At 40.2% G+C, this 20,729-nt stretch overlaps 1 pseudogene across 1 annotated transcript; it reads left to right on the top strand.

The window, feature by feature from the left end:
* The first annotated feature begins 8,940 nt into the window (after positions 1-8,940).
* On the top strand, positions 8,941-9,882 carry LOC116564220 (annotated as a pseudogene). The gene has a single exon (XR_004274801.1). The product of XR_004274801.1 is annotated as a 40S ribosomal protein SA pseudogene (transcript).
* The last annotated feature ends 10,847 nt before the right edge of the window (positions 9,883-20,729 follow it).

Below are 20,729 nucleotides of genomic sequence, written 5' to 3'. Positions count from 1 at the left end.
CTGCAATGGGGGCTGCAGAATGTGGGGCTGGAGTGGATGGAGAGACAGCATAACGAGTTCAGAGAGACATTATGGGTAATGACAATACTGCTGTGAGTCTGGATTTAGTCCCTCTATGTCTTGAGCCCCAGCAGCTGCCATTGAGAAATTACTAGGCAGGGCTCTTAAAGGTGTTTTTTTGTTCTTTTTTTCTTTTTTTTCTATCAGAGTCTTTTTCAGTTGCCAGGCACCAGGCTGGAGTGCAATGGCACGATCTTGGCTCACTGCAACCTCCACCTCCTGGATTCAAGCAATTCTCCTGCCTCACCCTCCCAAGTAGTTGGGACTACAGGCATGCGCCACCACATCCAGCTAATTTTTGTATTTTTAGTAGAGACGGGGTTTCACCATTTTGGCCAGGATGGTCTCGATCTCTTGACCTTGTGATCCCCTTGCCTCGGCCTCCCAAAGTGCTGGGATTACGGGCATAAGCCACCATGCCCGGCCGCAAAGGTTTTTATTCATGAATTTGTCCCGTGACTGAGGAGCTGCAGATCATGCTATTCAAAATGTATTGCTCCAAACTGGTAAACACATAGCTGTCATAGGCAGAGCATCCAGTCAGACCTCTTCTCTCTTCTATGACATCACCTCACGCTTTCCTTCTTACCCTCTCCACTCACACCATCATTCTCTCGAGCCCTCTTCTCCCTCTCTAATGACCGCAGCTGCTCGTGGCACCTCTGGGGAAGGCATACGAAGTAGCCTCCCTTGCTGCCAAATCCAACCTCTGGGTTATTTATTATTTCAAAAGATACCTTGCTATTAAAGTACCAGGGCTCATGTTTCCCCGTTTCCTTAAGGAACAAATTCCATCATAGTCAAGGCCACACATTTAGGTGTACAGAAGCAGAGCCAACACCTGATACGAGGGACCTTCATTTAGCGGGAGTTCTGACAGCCGCCAGTGATTGCTTCTGCAGCAGCCAGTGCAGCAGTCAGATTTGTCTCCCTTCCTTTCCCTCCCTCCTCCCCTCACCTTCTTCCCTCTCTCTGTTTCTCTCTCTCTCTCTCTCTCTTTCTCCCTCCCTCTGTCTTTTTTTCTACCAGCAAACATTTAAGAATTGGAGACAACATTTTTGGAAAAATCTAAATAAAGAGCAAATATAAAATGATTTACATAAGGGTCTTTTAAAAAGATGAAATGATAAAATAGTGCAAGGTTATTCATTATATTGCATCTCTGCGCTCAATGAAAACTAGAATATTTGGGGAGGCGGTCACACGTTTCCTCCAGAGTATTAAGGACAGTCTTCAGAATACAGGAGTTATTCGTCTTTTTTTTTTTTTTTTTAATTTTTTTCCCCTCAAGAGTGTTAGAGCGCTCATAGCATGGCTAAAGCAGCAACGAACTCTCTGGCTTCCTCTCCCAGGGGGCTGTTTCTAGACCCTACCTTGACCTCTACGTGATTTCCATGGCTGCTCTGAGCCCTTAATGACTGGTCATCCAGGGATGGGTCAATCAAGTCTCATGCTGTTGTGGGGGTAAAAGGACAAGCTGGGAGGTCATTTGTATCATTTTACAGAGAAAAGGGTTAAAGATGGCAAAGTATGAGGGCTTTTTAAAGACAGCTCCAGGGAACATTAGGACATTAGGGCCTTTAAGTATCTGGCCTGGCCAATGACTTGAAACCTCAGTAGATGCCATCCCTTGTCTCACGACAAAGCCCCGTCTGCAAGCACCCCGCTTAAAGTAATTATCCTGGGCCTTGTATTTTTCATCCACCCTTGCTCTTTGTGTCACCCTGTTACTTCATTTATGCAGCCCCTGACCTTTTCTTAGCTTTCTTTCACATTTCTGTGCCAGCCGATGGATACGACTTCCCTGGTTTTGACCTTTGGCCCTGCTAGAATTGGGTTTGTCCTCTGGGTCTGCCTCTTGCTGGTGGTTCTAATCACAAGTGGGTCCAAGACTCTCTTAGCGCCTGTCTAACCTGCCCTGATTTCCCCGACAGGCAGGCTGAAGAGTAGTGTCTCCTTCTACTCTGTGTGTGTGTGTGGGGGGGGGGGGGGGTGTGTGGGGGCAGTGACAGGAGACCTGCTCATATCAAAGTCCACAAGGGGTATTTCAGCAATGAGCAACATTAGGCTGGGTGACTACTCTTCCATATTCTAGTTCATCTTCTCTTTGTGTTGTGTTTAAGCCATACAGGTCAGTGAAGTGTAGGGATGTGTCACTTCTAGCTCTGCCAGCAACATTTTATCTGGCCATAGCTGCTAGGTGAGATCTAACTACTCCAGCACCAAACTCAACCCAAATCATGGCCTCGTTGAATTTTGTGCCTTCCTCCTAGTGTTTCTGCAAGCGGCTCTTGATTAATCAGTGAGGTGTTTGTAAAGCTGAGATCTCTCATTGCAGACGTGACGAGCCATAATTCCTAATAACGGAGCTACCTTTCTCCACTTGTCTCAGCCTGAGTGAAGGGGCTCTGTTGTGATTTATTGCCTTGCTGCAAAACCTTTGATAAGTGGCCACCAAATAGCTCCTCATTACTCAAAACTCCTCCAATTCTTTAAAGTCCCATCCAAACCTCACACAAGCCACTTGTGTTCTGGGGGAAATGAATCAGGGACCTTCTCACTAAACTATTTTGGCATAAAAAAATATCATAAATGAGAGAGGAGAAAATCTTGTTTGCTAAAGGGCTGCTGGGTGAACTGCCTCTTGGCCTTTTGATAGCATCTTTGAAATGGAAATGGCCAGCTGCCTGACCTTCTGTTCAGTGACCCTTTTTGTACAAAGTCAAATTGCAGCCGCCACACAGCAGCAATTCACCTATGGACACAAACAGGATTTCCATTTTTTTCTAACCTTTTTTTTTTTCCTGGTGCATTTGTTACCATGAACATTTTTTTACTAGTTACATAAAAGACATCATGCTTAAAAAAAGAGGCCGTTTACATCAAAAGGATTGTAACTCATAATGATTTCAAAATACTAGGGAAGTGTCTGTCTTTAATTCTGCTTTCTATTCTATTTTCAAAATGTAATGTGAAAAGGCCAGAGAAAAGACGATATTCTTGAACAGAGTTTGGGGTTGTTAATGTTTCTACTCTCTTCTTATGCTTGAGGGAAAAAAGTCTTGATTGTATTACGAAGGGGAAAATAATCCCTACCTTACTGTGAACAAAAAAAGAAAAAGAAAGGCAAGTTCTGTTTATGCGATTATGGTGAATCTCAGTCAATACGTAAATACCTTTAAGTTCTCTCTGTGGAGCAATTCTGAATTGGAATGAGGAGTCTGTTCTAAAAAGGAATTAGAACCTGGCTATGCTGACCTTTCAGACCCTGTTGGAGCCTTTGGTACCCCTGTACCCCCCTCTATTCTCTTGCTGGTCCCCTCTTCCTTCCCTTTCTGCTCTGATCAGGCAGGGCAGAACACCTTACTGAAGGCCGAGCATCAACACATTGTTTGGCTTGGAGAGTGCTAAGGATGTGTGCCCTACAGACTTTCCTAGGAGTCCAGGTGCTGCCCTACTTCTGATGCTGCTGCTTTGCTGGGGCCTCAGGGCTAGTGTGAGAGAGAGGTCTGCCTCCCACCCCATAGCCTACACCCTACACATAGGTGCCTGTTCTTCACAAGATAGATGGGATTAGACAGAGGCTCACTCAGTGGCAAAGGGAAAATGACCCTTTCCTTGCCAAAGAAACTATAGAGACATGGTTCCTAAGGTTTTGATGGAAATGGATATTGAGATTCTGATTCCCAGAATAATCCTGTGAGGCTGCATGCAGAGAGTGAAAGGGGCAGATTCTGGGGATGGACCATTTTAAATTTGGATCCTGGCTTGGTCACTTCCTGGTAAACTGTATGACTGTGGACACATTATTTAATGTCTTGAAGCCTCCTTGTCATCATCAGTAAACGGAAGGCTAATACTGTCTCCTGGGGCTTATGTGAAGATGAGATGAAATGATGTATGGGAAATTGCTCAGCCCAGAGCCTGGTGCATGGTCAGCACTCAGCAAACATTTCTTCCTTCTCCTTCCCACTTCACAGATGAGGAAATGAAGGAAATGACAAGATTGGGATTTGATCAAAGCTTTTCTTTTTTTCAAACCCCAAGCTCATGGTCTCACAGATGCTCCCTGTGTAAATGGGGATCCAGTGACGTTAGTTAGTTACTCCTTATGAAATTTTCATCAATATTTGAGTTTCAAATAAATGTCTTCTGATTTGTTACCGGCTGAACTCGGATAACTGATGTTTACAAATATGCAGACTAGAGGAAAAAGTGAAAAAATTCCATTCTATCACCTGCTTCTTGTGGGGAGCATTTCTCTACCATATTGGGTTCTATCAAAAATAATTTTAAAAACCCTGAAACAAAGAACACTGAAAAATATTCCTTCTTCTCTACTAATCCTTAAGCCTTTCACTTTAATCCAACACTTGATCATTTACAAATAGCAATATGCTAGTTACATATCTAGTCTTACTGAATTCAAACATGTTTTCATGAGTCACAGTCAAAGCATATGTGACCTTTTAAATTCTCTTACTAATATATCATAAGCATTTTTTTTACATTGCTCTCTAGGCCTCATAATTTTAATTTTCATGGCTGTAAAATGTCACCTTCATTTTATATTATCAAACTTACCCATTTTGGCCTTAAATTTGTGTAGGCAATGCAAGCCCAGGGAGAAGGTTAAGAACGCTTGTGTGGTGGGAATGCTCCAACTGGCCTGCAGTCATCACTTAAATGATAGTATATGAGTGTGATCCAGTGTCCCATGTACGGGGCTGAAGAAACAAAGAATATGAAGTTTGTGCAAAACACAAACTAGAACAGCAGATTTAAGCTCTGGTTAATCTTTTCCTTTGCTCTTCTTTTTTATTCAGTTTTTTTTTTAAGCCTGCTCTAGGCAGAATAGCAATAAAGACTCCTTGCCTATTGTGGTTGATCAGAGGTATCTAGCGCCACAAGTTCTGTTTTCACCCTGATAACCAGATATCAAAGGGGCTCAAATACATTGGGCTGCTCCTGATAGAGAACTGAACTTCTAGAGGCCTCTCTGAACTAAATCTATGACCCTCATGTGACAGGGCCATTGTGACTTGTGGAACACTATCTTACTGTTCCCACGTGAGGGAGCATGTTCCTTGCGGAAAGTAGGTAGGAGTTAAACCTTTTGTGTGCTCTTGCCCTCTGTGAAAATCAAATCCTTGTGGCGACTTGAGCTTCTATACCTCAGGCTTCATGAAGACAAATTACTTGATGAAAGTGAATTGCTATGGAGATCTTTGGAAAGTATCTTTAGAAAGCTGGAAAAAGTTTTTGAATTTCTACAGATATGATTTAATTTTTAAAACATTATATTTCACCTGCACAGTCAAATCCTTTGTCCAGTTCTTGGACTAACTAAGGTCTGAATTTATACCAACTTTCTCTTTGGCCTTGTGTCTGACGTTAGGTACTGAGTGTGTGTTTGTTGAATGAATGAATGAATGAAATCAGGAGTCTGAAAAGAGGTTAGACTCGTGGGCTTGCTAATGACTCTTTCATTTACTCTCTATGAGTGATTGTAGATTTAATAATTTTTGAAAAATGCAAATGCTAAAAAGTTTTGGGAGTATATAGATTTAGATCCTTGTCTTGCAACTAACTTCCTTGTAAACTTGGGCAAGCCATTTTACTTCTAAGGCCTCAATTTTTGTATCTGTAAAATGAAGCCAGTGAAGTGTTAGTGGACAGGGTGACTCTCCAGGTGTCCTTTCTCCGAGGCCAGCACCTTCTCTTTCTAGCTTGCTGCATCCCAGTACATTTCCACGTGGCCAGAAGGCAGCATTCTCCTAGATCTAGCCTTCTACAATTCCAGGATCAATTACTTAGCATCCAGACTCTGTGCAAAAGTAGCAAGAACAAGTGTGCTCAGTGTAGGCATTTGGGTAGATGTCAGCACTGCTGTAGGTTTTGTACGTCTAGGTTGGGCTCAGGAAATCTGCTGGAATTCTCTTCTCTTGTGACCTTAGAGAGTTGGGGAGCTTTTGGGTGTATGTGTCCATTCAAGCATTGGTTAAATATGCCAGCAAGACTGATTTTGGACTTCATTATTTCATCTTTAGTTTACATTCTTGCTATTGTATATTTAATTACATATTTAACCCTTTTTCCTTGGATCTACAGATTTTCCCCCACAGAAAATCAAAACAAAACAAAAGTATATGGTCTTCTTTGATGTTTATTTTCTTAGCGAATGCTGCCACCATTCACTCAGAAGGCTAAGCCAAAACTCCAGGAGTCATCCTTGACCTTACCCTACATTCATCACCAAGTCCTCTTCAATGTAACCTTTTATATGTTTCTGATTTGCCCCTGCTTCTCTCAGGCTCCAGAACTGCCTCTCTAGACTGAGTCACCATGACTTTTCCCCTGAGCACTATAGCAGCTTCCTAACTGGTCCTCTCATCTCCACCCTTGTCCTTTTTTGTCACTGATACGTTTTTGCCATAGGAAAGTCAGTGGACATGTCTTCCAGATTGGAAATTATGTCTCCCGTCCTGCTCGATCCTTTGTTTGGTCAGCCATGGTATTTTGGACAATGACCAAAATTCTTAACATCTTCTAAAAGCCTTAAGGGGTGTGGCCTTTGCCTGCCAGCCCTTGAGCTCCATGTTCCATCCTCATGGATCTTCTCTGATGCAGCAACGTCCCTTCTTAAGAAGAGAGAGGGGTCCCATCTTGGCCCATGTCTCAGCCCAAGTTCTCTCTCTTCAGGGAAGCCTTGTCCAATTCCCCTCAATATAAATACGTCTCCATGACCTAAGCTTTCCTAGGCACATGGGCTCTTCTTTTGAAGAACAGCAGATGAAGAAACTGAGGCTTAGAGGATTTAGTTAATGTGTCCAAAATTAAACAGCTAATAAACAGTAACTGAGATCTAGGGTCTAAAGACCAGTAATGACAGATCCAGGATTCAGAACTGTATTTGATTCTAAACTCTCTGCTACTGACCACCATGCCAGAGATGGGAAATAGATTTTTACCTCACACAGTAATTTTGATTAGCAGCGCTGCCTGTAGAAAAGGATTTCTGAGGTTGCATTCTTGCTTGGTGGAAAAGTACACAGTGTTTAATTAGTGATGCCTGTCACAGGTGAAGGATTGGAGAAGGAAGGTAGTCCAGACAGGTATTTGCCCCATGCAAATGCTCTAACGTACAGTGTTGTAGTACTCATTTGATAAAGAAAAAATCAAGAACGTAACCTCCTTATAGGTCAGAAGGTGAGAAGTGGAACCCAGGTCCCCTTAAGAAGGGACGGAGAGCCTGGCCATTGGCGCTTGAAGGATGCTATGTCAAGGAGTTGTGAAAATCACTCCCTATCTCTCTCTCTTTCTTTTTTTTTTTTAGTGGAGTCTCGCTCTGCCCCCCAGGCTGGAATGCAGTGGCACAATCTTGGCTACAACCTCTACCTCCCGGGTTCAAGTGATTCTCCTGGCTCAGCCTCCCAAGTAGCTGGGATTACAGATGCTCACCACCACACCCAGCTAATTTTTGTATTTTTTTTTAGTGGAGATGAGATTTTGCCACCATGTAGGTCAGGGCAGTCTTGAACTCCTGTCCTCAGGTGATCCGCCAACCTTGGCCTCCCAAAGTACTGGGATTACAGGTGTGAGCCACTATGTCTGGCCTCCCCATCTCTTTATAGGCCTCTTTACGTCCCTGCTATGAAGACAGCTTTGATTGACATGTCACTGTGTGCCCTTGTAGCAGGAAACTAGGACTGGCAAAAGCAGGTGGTAGAGATAGGGGCTCACTCTAAACTCTCAAGTTCACACTCTCATGATGCCTTTTAACATAGCATATTGGAAAACTCAGCTAACTTTCCACAAAAAGATTCCAGGAAGGTGTGAAGGTGGAGGGTGATGTGGGGCGAGGTTTTCCCTCACATGTCAGGATCAGATCTCTAGCTTCTAGCCACTTTCTGAAGTCCACTTGGCTGACATCTCTTGAAGATCTGTGATTTGTCTTATATGCCTCTGAAGCGGCCCTGTAGTACCCAATACGGGGCTTCACCCATTAGTTCATGATGGTTGAATCCGTTTTACTTGTGGAAGGTCCCAACTTTCTCAAGGCAAAAGGTATTGCGTTATTATCCATCTCATGAGTTCTTTTCTATGCCCTTGTCTGCTGCTCATGGTCTGGCACTGGGTTATTGTGCTGAAGGTTTAAGCAGCTTTCTTGCTATGGCAATGTAGAGTTTACTTTGATCTTGGGCAGGAGGCTGCACCAGGCTTGTACAAGCATGTCAGCTTACCTCAGCTCTCAGAAGGCACATGCAATTGGATCTATGTCCCTTCCTATGGTCTTTGTCTTCTGATTTCTAGAAGAAAGGGATAGAGGCTGTAGCATTTCAGTATTCTGGTTTATGGTTCTGGATTCTGGGTTTCTAGTTGAGGATTCTGGCTGGTAAGTATTTGAGTTCTTGCCTGTGACTCTTTAAATCCCGTCTGCTTCCATACTGGCATGCTGATTTCTATCAATATCCAGGGCAGAGATTTTGATTCCACTCCCAATCTGTTTCTCCCTTAGTCTTCCTTTCTTAGTATTATCAGGTCAAAAATCGGTTTTTCCTTCAAACTTCCATCAACGTGTAGTCCATCAACAAACCTGTCAGTTCTACCTTCAAAACAATCTCCAATTCTGCTCTTGTCTTCCCCACCCCCACCACTGCCATCTCAATGCTGGCTTCCTTTATTTCCTAACCAGACTAGTAGTAGCTTCCTCACTTATTTCTCTACTTCTACCTTCAACTGTCTCTATTTTATTTTCATATGGCGTTCGGAATGATCTTTATTAAAACATACTTAATTTTGCCTTTCCGTACTACCCACAGAGGGGTCCATATGGCATTGTTCTTGATTCCTGTCGTAACTCAAAGGGAAACTTTCACAATGTCTGGAGCGCTTAATTTCTTGCAAATGACGGAGGAGGATGTCCTTGTTTCCTGCAGGAGGAACTCACTTAGGTGGCACCAACCTTGACTTCCAGATTGAACAGTACATCCGTAAAAGGAAAAATGATGGCATCTGCATCGTAAATCTGAAGAGGACCTGGGAGAAGCTTCTCCTGGCAGCTCGTGCCACTATTGACATTGAAAACCCTGCTGATGTCACTTTTACATCCTCCAGGAATACTGGCCAGAGGGCCGTGCTGAAGTCTGCTGCTGCCACTGGAGACACTCCAATTGCTGCCACTTCACTCCTGGAACCTTCACTAACCAGATCCAGGCAGCCTTCTGGGAGCCATGGCTTCTTGTGGTTACTGACTGCAGGGCTGACCACCAGCCTCTCATGAAGTTATCTTATATTAACCCAGCTACCACTGCTCTGTGTAACACAGATTCTCCTTTGCTCCATGTGGACATTGTCATCCCATGCAACAACGAGGGAGCTCACTCAGTGGGTTTGATGAGGCGGGTGCCAGCCTGGGAAGTTCTGCAGATGTGTGGCACCGAAATGGTGAGCACCTGTGGGAGGTCATGCCTGATCTCTGCTTCTACAGAGATCCTAAAGAGGTTGAAAAAGAAGAGCAGGCTGCTGCTAAAAAGGATATGATCAAGGAGGAGTTTCAGGGTGAATGGACTTCTCCAGCTCCTGAGTTCACTGCTGCTCACCCCGAGCAGACTGGTCTGAAGGCATGCAGGTGCCCTCTGTGCCTATTCAACAGTTCCTTACTAAAGACTACTAGGGAAGACTGGTCTACAGCTCCCACTGCTCAGGCCACTGAATGGGTAGGAGCAACCACTGAATGGTTTTAAGCTGTTCTTGCATAGGCTTTCAAGCAACATGGAAATAAGGTTGATGGAAAATAAACATCAGTTTCTAAAAAACAAACCTTAGTGTTTAGAGAAGTTTTAGGTTCACAGCAAAATTGAGTTATAGGTACTGAAAATTTCCATTTTATACCCCTCTTGCTTCCCATGCACAGCCTCTACCATTATAAACGTCTTTCACCAGAGCGGTACATTTGTTACAATTGCTGAACCTACCCTGATGCATCATAATTACCCAAAGTCTGCAGTTTAAATTAGGGCTCACTCTTGGTGTTGAACATTCTCTGGGTTTTGGCAAATGTATAATATCATGTGTCCACCATTATAGTATCATACAGAATTGTTTCACTGCCCTACAAATCTTTTCTGCCCTGCCTACTTGTCTCTCCCTCCCCACAATCCCTGGCAACCACTGATCTTATTACTGTTGTCAGAGTTTTGTCTTTTGCGGAACGTCATGTGGTTGGAATCATATAATATGTAGCCTTTTCAGATGGGCTTCTTTCTTTTAGTAATACGCAATTAAGTTTCTTCCATGTCTTTTTTCTGGCTTGATAGCTCATTTCTTATTAGTGCTGAATAATATTCCATCTGTTGTCTAGACGTACCACAGTTTATTCATTTACCTACTGAAAGATATTGCGATTGCTTCCACATTTTGGCAATTATGAATAAAGCTGCTAGAAACACATGTGTGCAGGTTTTTCTGTGAACATAATTTTTCGACTCCTTTGAGTAAATCATAAGGAATGTGATTGCTGGATTGTGTGATAAGAATGTGTTTAGTTTTCTAAAATACTGCAAAACTGTCTTCCAAAGTGGTTGCACCATTTTGTATTCCCACTAGCAATGAATGAGTTTGTGATTGTAAAAAGATACAGAATGATCTAAAAATGTAATACTAATGACACAGAAATAAAGAGATCATAAAATACTATTATGAACAATAATACACCATCAAATTGGATAATTAGAAGAAATACATACATTCCTATTCCCGGAAACATATATCTGATCACAATGAAATCAAGAAGAAACAGAGTCTAATCAGACCAGTGACAAGGAGATTTTCAGTAATGAAAAACTTTTCAACAAAGAAAAACCAGATGACCTCACAGGTCAATTCTACCAAACATTTAAAGAAGAATTAATGCCAATTATTTTTATTTTTATTATTGATTTAATAAAAGGTTTCACGCCTTCATTCAGGCTGAATTGCAGTGGCATGATCATAGCTCACTGTAACCTTGAACTCCTGGGCTCAAGTGATTTTTCTTCCTCAGCATCCCTAGTAGCTGGGATTACAGGTGTGAGCCACCACATTCAGTCACTAATAGCAATCATTTAAAAACTCTCACAAATAATAGAAGGGAAGATTTCAAATTCTTTTTATGAGGCTAGCATCATCCCGCTATCAAGCCCCAACAAAGATGCCACAAGAAAACTACAGGTCAATATACCTGATGAACATGGATGCAAAAATCCTGAAAAAGATTAGGATTTTCAATATAAGCAAATCAATTAATTCATATACCACATCAACAGAATGAAGAGTAAAAATCACATCATCATCTCAATAGATGAAAAAAAAGCATCTGACAAAATTCAGCACCCTTCCATGATAAACACTATCAGCAAGCTAGGTATAGAAAGACTGTACCTCAACATAAAAAGGCCGTGTATGACAAGCCAATAGCTAACATACTTGATGAAAAACGGAAAGCTTTTCCTCTAAGATCCGGAACAAGACAAAGATGCCCACTCTTGCTACTTGTGTGAAACATACTGTTAAAAGTTATAGCCAGAGCAGTTAGACAAGAAAAGGAAATAAAAGGCATCCAAATCAGAGAAGAAGGAGTAAAATTATCTTTGTTTGCAGATGGCATGATCTTATGTGTAGAAAACCCTAAAGACTCCATAAAAAACTGATAGAACTAATAAATAAATTCAGTAAAATTTCAGGGTAAAAAGAATCAACATACAAAAATTACAATACTTTTATACACTAATAATGAATGATCCACAAAGAAATTTAAAAAGCAACCTTAAAAGCATAAAGATACTGAGAAATATAACAAAGGAAATGAAAGAGTTGTACAAAGGAAGCAATCAACAAAATAAAAAGGCAGGTTATGCAATGGGAGAATGTATTTGTAAAACACATATTTGCTAAACAGTTAACATTCAAATTTATGAGAAACTCACACAACTCAATAATGAAAAAACAATCTGATTAAAAAATGGGCAAAGGAACTGAATAGACATTTTTCCAAATAAGATATACAAATGATCAACAGGTGTATGAAAAGGTGCTCAACATCAGTACTCATCAGGGAAATGCAATAAAACCGCAGGAGATGCCACTCCTGTTATGAGATACCACCTGTTACAATGGCCAGTATTAATAAAATCCAAAGGGTAACAAATGTCATTAAGAATGTAGATGGGGAGGAAGGCAGCAAATCACACTGCCATGTGTGTTCCTATGCAACAATTTTGCATGTTCTTCACATGTACCCCAACACCTAAAATGCAATAAAATAAATAAATGGATAAAAAAAAAAAGAATGTAGTTGAAGGGGAAGCCCTGTACACTGCTGGTGTCAGTGTAAGTTGGTATAGTCACTATGGAAAATAGTATGGAGATTTCTCAAAAAATTAAAAATAGAACTACCATATGCCCCTGCAATCCCACTTCTGGATATATGTTCAAAGGTATTGAAATCAGAATCTTGAAAAGCTATCTGTATTCCCATGTTTATCATAGCATTATTCACAATAGCCAACATATGAAAACAACCTAAACGTCCATTGTTAGATGATAAAGAAAATGATATATACATACAATGAAATATTCAGACTTCAGAAAGAAGGAAATCCTGCCATTTGTGACAACATAGATGAACTTGGAGGACATTATGTTAAATAAAGCAAACATGGAAGGGAAAGTACTTTATGAACTCACTTACATGGTGAATCTAAAATAGCCAAACTCATAGAAGCAGAGTATGGAATGGTGATTGCCAGAGGCTAGGAGGAGGAGGAAATGAGGAAGTATTATTCAAAGGGCATAAAGTTTGGCTATACAAGATAAATATGTCCAAGAGATCTACTGTGTAACATAGTGCCTAAAAATAGTGAATATCATATACTTAAAAATTTGGTTCAACCTTCTTGTTTTAGTGTTTTTAAGTAGTTCTTGTTTTAAGTGTTTTTATCACAAATCCTAATAAATAAAGAGGGCAGAAAGAAACTTTCAGAGGTGGTGGATAGATTTACGTAAGAAATTTTGGTGGTAATTTCAGGGGTATATATTTATCTCCAAACTGATCAAGCTATATACATTAAGTATGTACAGATTTTGATATGACAATCATATTTTAATCAAGTGTTTTTTTTAAAAAAAGTAATACAGTCATGTCACTCTTGCATGTAAGATTCTGCAAATGGCTTCCTATCACACTTATTGTGAAATACAGTCTACCATATTTATATGACCCTAAAAATATGGCCCTTTTCTATGTCTTTAAGCCCTCTTACCCCTCATTCACTATGCTTCATTGACTCCTGTCTTATCTCAGTCCCTTCAGCACACTAAGTTCATTATTGCCTCAGGACTTTTGCACTTGCTACTCCCTCTTCCTGATGTCTTACGTAAAGTAACATGCCGAACCCACCATCTCTTTACTCTTTCTTCTTCTTTTTTTTTTTTCCCCTCCTTCCCCTCCCCCCGCTGTCTCTCCCCTACGCCCTCCAACTGCCTCCAGTATGTGATGCTTCTCTTCCTGAGTCCACGTATTCTCATTGTTCAGCACCTATCTATAAGTGAGAACATGTGGTGTTTGGCTTTCTGTTCTTGTGTCAGTTTGCTGAGAATGACGGTTTCCAGATTCATCCAAGTCCCTACAAAGGACATGAACTCATGATTTTTTATGGCTGTGTAGTATTCCATGGTGTATATGTGCCACATTTTCTTTGTCCAGTCTATCATTGATGGGCATTTGGATTTGTTCCAGGTCTTTGCTATTGTACACAATGCTGCAATGAACATATGTGTGTATGTGTCTCTATAGTAGAATGATTTTTTTTTTTTTTGAGACGGAGTTTCGCTCTTGTTACCAAGGCTGGAGTGCAATGGCGCGATCTCGGCTCACTGCAACCTCCACCTCCTGGGTTCAGGCAATTCTCCTGCCTCAGCCTCCTGAGTAGCTGGGATTACAGGCACGCGCCACCATGCCCAGCTAATTTTTTGTATTTTTAGTAGAGACGAGGTTTCACCATGTTGACCAGGATGGTCTCGATCTCTTGACCTCGTGATCCACCCGCCTCGGCCTCCCAAAGTGCTGGGATTACAGGCATGAGCCACTGCGCCCGGCCCCTTAGTAGAATGATTTATAGTTCTTTGGGTATATATCTAGTAATGGGATTGCTGGGTCAAATGGAATTTCTATTTCTAGATCCTTGAGAAATCACCACACTGTCTTCCACAATGGTTGAACTAATTTACACTCCCACCAACTGTGTAAGAGTGTTCCTATTTCTCCACATCCTCTCCAGCATCTGTTGTCTCCAGATTTTTTAATGATCAATGTTCTAACTGATGTGAGATGGTATCTCAATGTGGTTTTAATTTGCATTTCTCTAATGACCGGTGATGATGACCATTTTTTATATGTTTGCTGGCCTCATATATGTCTTCTTTTGAAAAGTGTCTGTTCATATTCCTTTGCCCACTTTGAATGGGTTTGTTTTTTTTCTTGTAAATCTTCTTTAGTTCTTTGTAGATTCTGGATATTAGCCCTTTGTCAGATGGGTAGATGGCAAAAATTTTTTCCCATTCTTTTGGTTGCTTATTTGCTCTAATGATGGTTTCTTTTGCTGTACAGAAGCTCTGAATTTTAATTAGATCCTATTTGTCCATCAGAAGCTCTGAATTTTAATTAGATCCTATTTGTCCATCTTGGCTTTTATTGCCATTGCTTTTGGTGTTTTAGTCATGAAGTCCTTGCCTATGCCTATGTCCTGGATGGTTCTGCGGACGTTTTCTTCTAGTGTTTTTATGGTGTTAGGTTTTGTGTTTAAATCTTTAATCCTTCTGGAGTTAATTTTAGTGAAAGGTGACAGCCCCTACCCTAACTCTTTCTTATTGTTTCTCATGGCACTCACCTCTATTTGAGATTACAACATATATTAACCTGTTTAATTCTACCCTATTAGAATGCAAACTCTACAAGGGTAGACTGACAATTTCCCCAGGGTCTAGTAGGGTGCTGGCATACAATATTTATTGAGTTTGTAAATGTATTCACAGATAATTTTCCCTCTGGAAGGTAATTTGCTCATCTAGGAAATGAGAGGTTGAAGCAGATAACATCTGAGGACCTGTTTGTTTCTGAAAACTCTAGGATCATATGAGAAACTAGCAATTTGTTTTATTTTTTAATTTAATGTTTTAACGTTTAAGTTCAGGGCTACGAGTGCAGGTTTGTTATGTAGGTAAAGTTTTTTTTTTTTTTTTTTTTGAGATGGAGTTTCACTCTTGTTACCCAGGCTGGAGTGCAATGGCGTGATCTCGGCTCACCGCAACCTCCGCCTCCCGGGTTCAGGCAATTCTCCTGCCTCAACCTCCTTAGTGCTGAAATTACAGGCACGCGCCACCATGCCCAGCTAATGTTTTTTCTGTATTTTTAGTAGAGACGGGGTTTCACCATGTTGACCAGGATGGTCTCGATCTCTTGACCTTGTGATCCACCCGCCTCGGCCTCCCAAAGTGCTGGGATTACAGGCTTGAGCCACCGCGCCCGGCTGTAGGTAAAGTTTTGTCATGGGGATTTCTTGTAGAGATTATTTCATCACCCAGTTATTAGCCTAGTCCTTATTAATTATTTTTCCTGATCAATTTGATAGTGAGCAAAAGGAGCCTAACTGTATTATGATAACAGAAAGAATATTTTAAGAATCATTCCCTTCTTTCTCCATATATGATGGCTTTTTTCTTTATTATTTTGATTAAAATGTCTTTGAAGTCCAATTGTGTTTTCAGAATAGGGGTAAGAAAAACTCTGAGACTGAAAGCAGATTTTAAGAACTGATGCCGAAGTGGTACAGAGTTAAGAAAAGACAGCTGTGAACTGGAATTAGTTCTTCACTCTGGAGAGTTTTACAAAGGAGTCAGGTCAGCTTTGGCCCTTGAAGGCAGGGTAAGTTTTACATTTGATCTGAGAATAGGTAAATAGCCATTAATAGTTCTTAAGAAGGGACTGGTGTGCTAGAAATGTAGCAGCTGGGAATTATCTGTAGATGCCCTACCAGAATTGAGATTCTCAACTAGACTTTGAACTACTTAGGGTGTAGAGATGTGCCTTTTAAACTTTGCATTGAAGCATAGTTTCTAGCATATACTAGGTGCTAAACGATTATTTGTTGGATGAGATTGGGGAGGATGTTGAATCTGGAAGGATTATGAGGCAGAAACCCAATGAGGATTGCTTGTTGCACTGGCTTCCACTTATTGCCATGCCATGCTGTGATGTGGTCAGCCCCAGGATCCTCAGTGGCTGGGGAGGAAACTGGAGGTGAGATGGATCCACATTTCAAATCCTGCAGTTGCAGCTTAGGCTGGAATGCAGAGCACCCTGCATTCCATGAGGGCTTGATGTGATGGAACATGACCTTGAAGCCAACAGACATGCTCAGCACACAAACTCATTCACATGCGAACCACCCCCCATCCCGAGTTCATAATTACAACATAATTCAATCTGAAGTTTTCTCCCATAAGGAATTAGTATTCTATTCGGTAGCCACTCAGATTTCTAAACACTGAAAGCTCACCATCAAGAGCTTGATTGAATGACCCACCTGGAATTGTTTATACTTCATTAATGCTTTTCATAAATCATGAAGTTGACAGGTTACTGGCATGGACTTTCCAAATCTCATAATTGTGTTTTGTTTTTCTCTTGTTTCATCAGTTTCCTTTCACAGGCTGACAGCTTAGAAAATGTTACTAGAACTACTAGCTACTGCAATGTCCACTTCTGGTGTGAGCACCTACTGTATTCCCAGAACAGTTGTAGGGGTCTGAAGGCTTGGACTGTATGTAGTCTTGGCTTGGCCATGTATTAGCTGGGAGCCTTGGGCAGATACCTGCCATCAGATCTGTTAAAAAAAAAAGATAAAATATGTGATGGTAATTATCTCATAAAGCTGTTGAGGGTGATGTGAGACAATGTAGGTAAAGAATTTGATGCAGTGTCATGCAGTAAGTGCTGAATAAAGCTAGTGATTGTAGTTCTTCTATTTGTAAACCTCAAGAAGTTAAGCATCCAAAGCCTGAATGATTGAAATGACTAGCACCTAAATTATAGTAGGACAGCTATTACTTTATGTCTGTTCATAATAGGTGAGTTTGGGAGAAGAAGATCTTGCATCTATCTAGATCATTATTTGGGTTCTTTATCTGACTCAATTATGAAGCCCACCCATGATTATGGGTTCAATGGAGGTGTGTAGAGGAGTTGTATTTCCTACGATTAGATTATAGTCTCTATAAAAGGTTTGTTTTTGCTTTGTCAGAACCTAGTATAGTGGCACTCAACACATCAATAGGCTTTTAATAACTCTTTGTTTAAAGGATGAATGGATAGAGAAATAAGGCAAAATAGCAGGTAATTTCATTGTTCATATAATGTGTTTTTATATGTGTGATATAAATTTACTTTATATTATTTATATACTTATCTATATATGCATTTATTTTCTGATTATAAAAGTAACATATACTTTTTATAAAAAATTAAACAATACCAAAATACATAAAGAAAAACTCCCCTGGAATTCCACCCTCAGAGTTAACTATTGTTATTGTGTTTGGATCTATTTTTCTTGATTTAAAAATTGTCTATGCTAATGTTTTGGCACTTAACAAAAATGGGCTCATATTCATTTTTAAGTTTACCTATATCTTAAGGCTCTTTCTTGTATCAGTTCATGTAGGTCTACATTTCTTTCTAAGGAGTGCACAGTTTCTATCATGTGATCTCATGCATTATCTATTCATTCTCCTCTTGATGGAATTTAGATTTGTTTTAACTTTTTATACTAAAATTATATACTAATATAACATTTCAAGAAATTTCACACACATTTCTTTGCCTTCTTGGGGAAATAGTTCTATTGGAAAAATCCCTAATAGTGAAATTTCTAAATGAAAAAAATGTGCACATTTAAAATTTTGATGTTATTCTTTGCTTTTACAACTTCTTTAGAATTTGAAAACATGGTTTGTGCAAGCCCTGCAGTGCCCCTACCCAGACAACAGAATTAGCTCCTTACCTCAGTGCTCTTTCATTTAAACAACAAAAAAGGGTGCTGAAGGTAGGTTCATGAGATGTTTGTAAATTGCAGCTGAATATAGTTCTTTCACCTGGCAGCTCACTCTCTCTGACAAAGTAGACTGCTTTATGGGCGGATATGTACGGAGGCATGAGGAAGGACAAGATGCCCACTCAGGCATCAAAATAAATAAGTAAACAAGAAGATGAATGAAAGAGCAAATATTTCCCATATGTGCTCAGCCAAGATGTGGTGACAAGTTTGCGCAGCGTGTCAGTATCAGAGTTGGGAAAAGGAAGAAGCACGCTCCATTTGTGGGGCAATTTCACTATGAATGGAACCATATCTCCCTCAGCATCCTTTTCCTATGTGCTCCTGACCCCCAGCCCAAGACTGTAAAGTTTTATGTCTGGAAGGATAAATGCTTCTGCAAAATAATTACAAAACTGAACAATGGAGACTTCCTTACTGTGGCAGAGATGGAATGAGAGAGGAGGAAGGGCTGGAATTGGGATGGCTTTGTAGTGCTGGCAGGGATTTTCAGGGTGATTTAGTGTGGATTGATCTGCAGTTTATTCTGCAGCCATTGTTTGTAATGTGCTTTGCCAGCTCATGTACCCTGAGCCTTAATTGTTCTAAATTAAACTATAGGGACCAGGCAGCACACATTTCAATCAGAACGACAAAATATTGCACCAAATCCCACAGGGATACTTCAGCCCCTGCTAGGATGGGCTTGTACTCACGGGAAGAGGGAAAAAAGTGCTCAGGAGAGCTTTAGATTAGAACTGAATAGATTCTGTTCTATTTGTTTACAAGGTAAAACCCAGTTGTGCTACCCCGGTCTGTGTGTATGTGTATTTGAATGATCAAAGACAATACAATTATTTGCAATGTGGTATATATATAAATATTAAGGAAATGTAACTCTGAGCTGAATTGCCCTGTATTTTGTTCATTATTAGCCTTGAGTTTTAAAAATGAGTTGAAATGAACCCTGAGTTGGGGAATGTTCTGATTAGCCTGGAAAAGCTGCAAGGAATTCTCATGGCTTATTTAAATACAAAGAAGCTTAATTTCTTCTGGTAAGAGGTTGCTCATTAAAAAAAACCTTATTCCTTGTCAGGAGGTACTATTTTAAGTCAATGTGAAGCCTGGGAAATGACCCAAAGCCTGGGCAAGCAGCTTAGGTCATAACATTTCTTATTGACTGTAAGAGAGTGACATAATTTTTCACTTTATCGTCATCTGAAAAAAAAAAAAAAAGAAACCGTATACATATTACATCATATCTCAAACAATTTTTTTTACATTTAAAAATGTAAAAAATGGTAATATAGCACCTACACAAATATCCAAATGTATATCCAGGGAGCTGTATATAGCCAGGAGGGGACCCAAATCAAGAAGTTAAGAGAAAAGAAATTGTGTAAGATCTGGGGAGAACATGGAAATGAATCCAAGCCACTTCTGGTTTACAGAAGTAGCTAATTCTACTCACTGTATATGCTGCAAACCCAAAGATAACCACTATTAATTTTCCAGTGCCTTCCTCTAGCCTGTATGTGTTTTATGTAAATGGGATTATACTTCTGCTGGCTGTTTTCTTCCTTGCTTTTAAAACTTAACAGCATAATTTTCCAACTTAAATATCCATAAGCCCCTTTCCAGAAGTAACTCTGATGTATTCTTTCTAATGGCTATGTAATATTCCACTCAGTGGATGACTGATAATTTTGATAGTCCTCTATTAATGAGCATTTATGTTGTTTATAACTTTTACTATTAGAATTGTTTTATAATTTTGTAAATGTGTTTACAGGATAAATTCTAGCAGTGGTATTAACCGTCAAAAGATGATCAGAACATTATGTTTTTTTCTCCCACCCGGTTATGCTTGTACTACTTCTTAAATAAACTCTACTTTCTCCACTGGAGGTGAAAAAAAGATGCTTACAGTTATTATGCTAGATATTTTCAAGTAGTATATACCAATTTACATGCCTAGTAAGAATACATGAGAGTTTTTCTTTGCCCGCAAAGTAATATAATTTGAAAATGATTGCATTTAGGGTGAAATGGAGACTTAAATACCTATATTTACTTTAATATCTTTCTTAGTCATACCTAACCATTGTAATCACTGGTCCTTCCTCTATCATCTGTGACCTTTTGTCTTAGGTTTGCCTCAGGCTAATGTCTTCATTACTTTTAAGGCTGTATTTTTATTTTACCAATAATGGTATCCTCCAAGGTGTTAGACTTAGCTAGTTTCCCTTTGCAATGTGACCCAGAAGTGACTTGGATTCATTTTCATGTTCTCCCAGATCTTAAACAATCTCTTTTCTCTTAAGTTCTTGATTTGGGTCCCCTCCTGGCTATGTGTAGCTCCCTAGATGAAATCTGTGCTGTCCCATGGAATTCAGGTGGCCATTCACATAATTTCCCACATAGCTAAGGGCATTTTGTTTTGTTGATCAGCTTCTAATTTTCTTCAGCAAGCACTGATTAATAGTCTCTTATGTGCTAGGTGCAGAGTCCCTGTCTGTGAGGATCATGACCCACTTGGGG

Source organism: Sapajus apella, unplaced genomic scaffold, assembly GCF_009761245.1.
Source record: "Sapajus apella isolate SASKATOON/1434 unplaced genomic scaffold, GSC_monkey_1.0 scaffold37, whole genome shotgun sequence".
NCBI lineage: Eukaryota > Metazoa > Chordata > Mammalia > Primates > Cebidae > Sapajus > Sapajus apella.
Note: the sequence above shows the minus strand (reverse complement) of the source record. Positions and strands in the feature narration are given on the sequence as shown.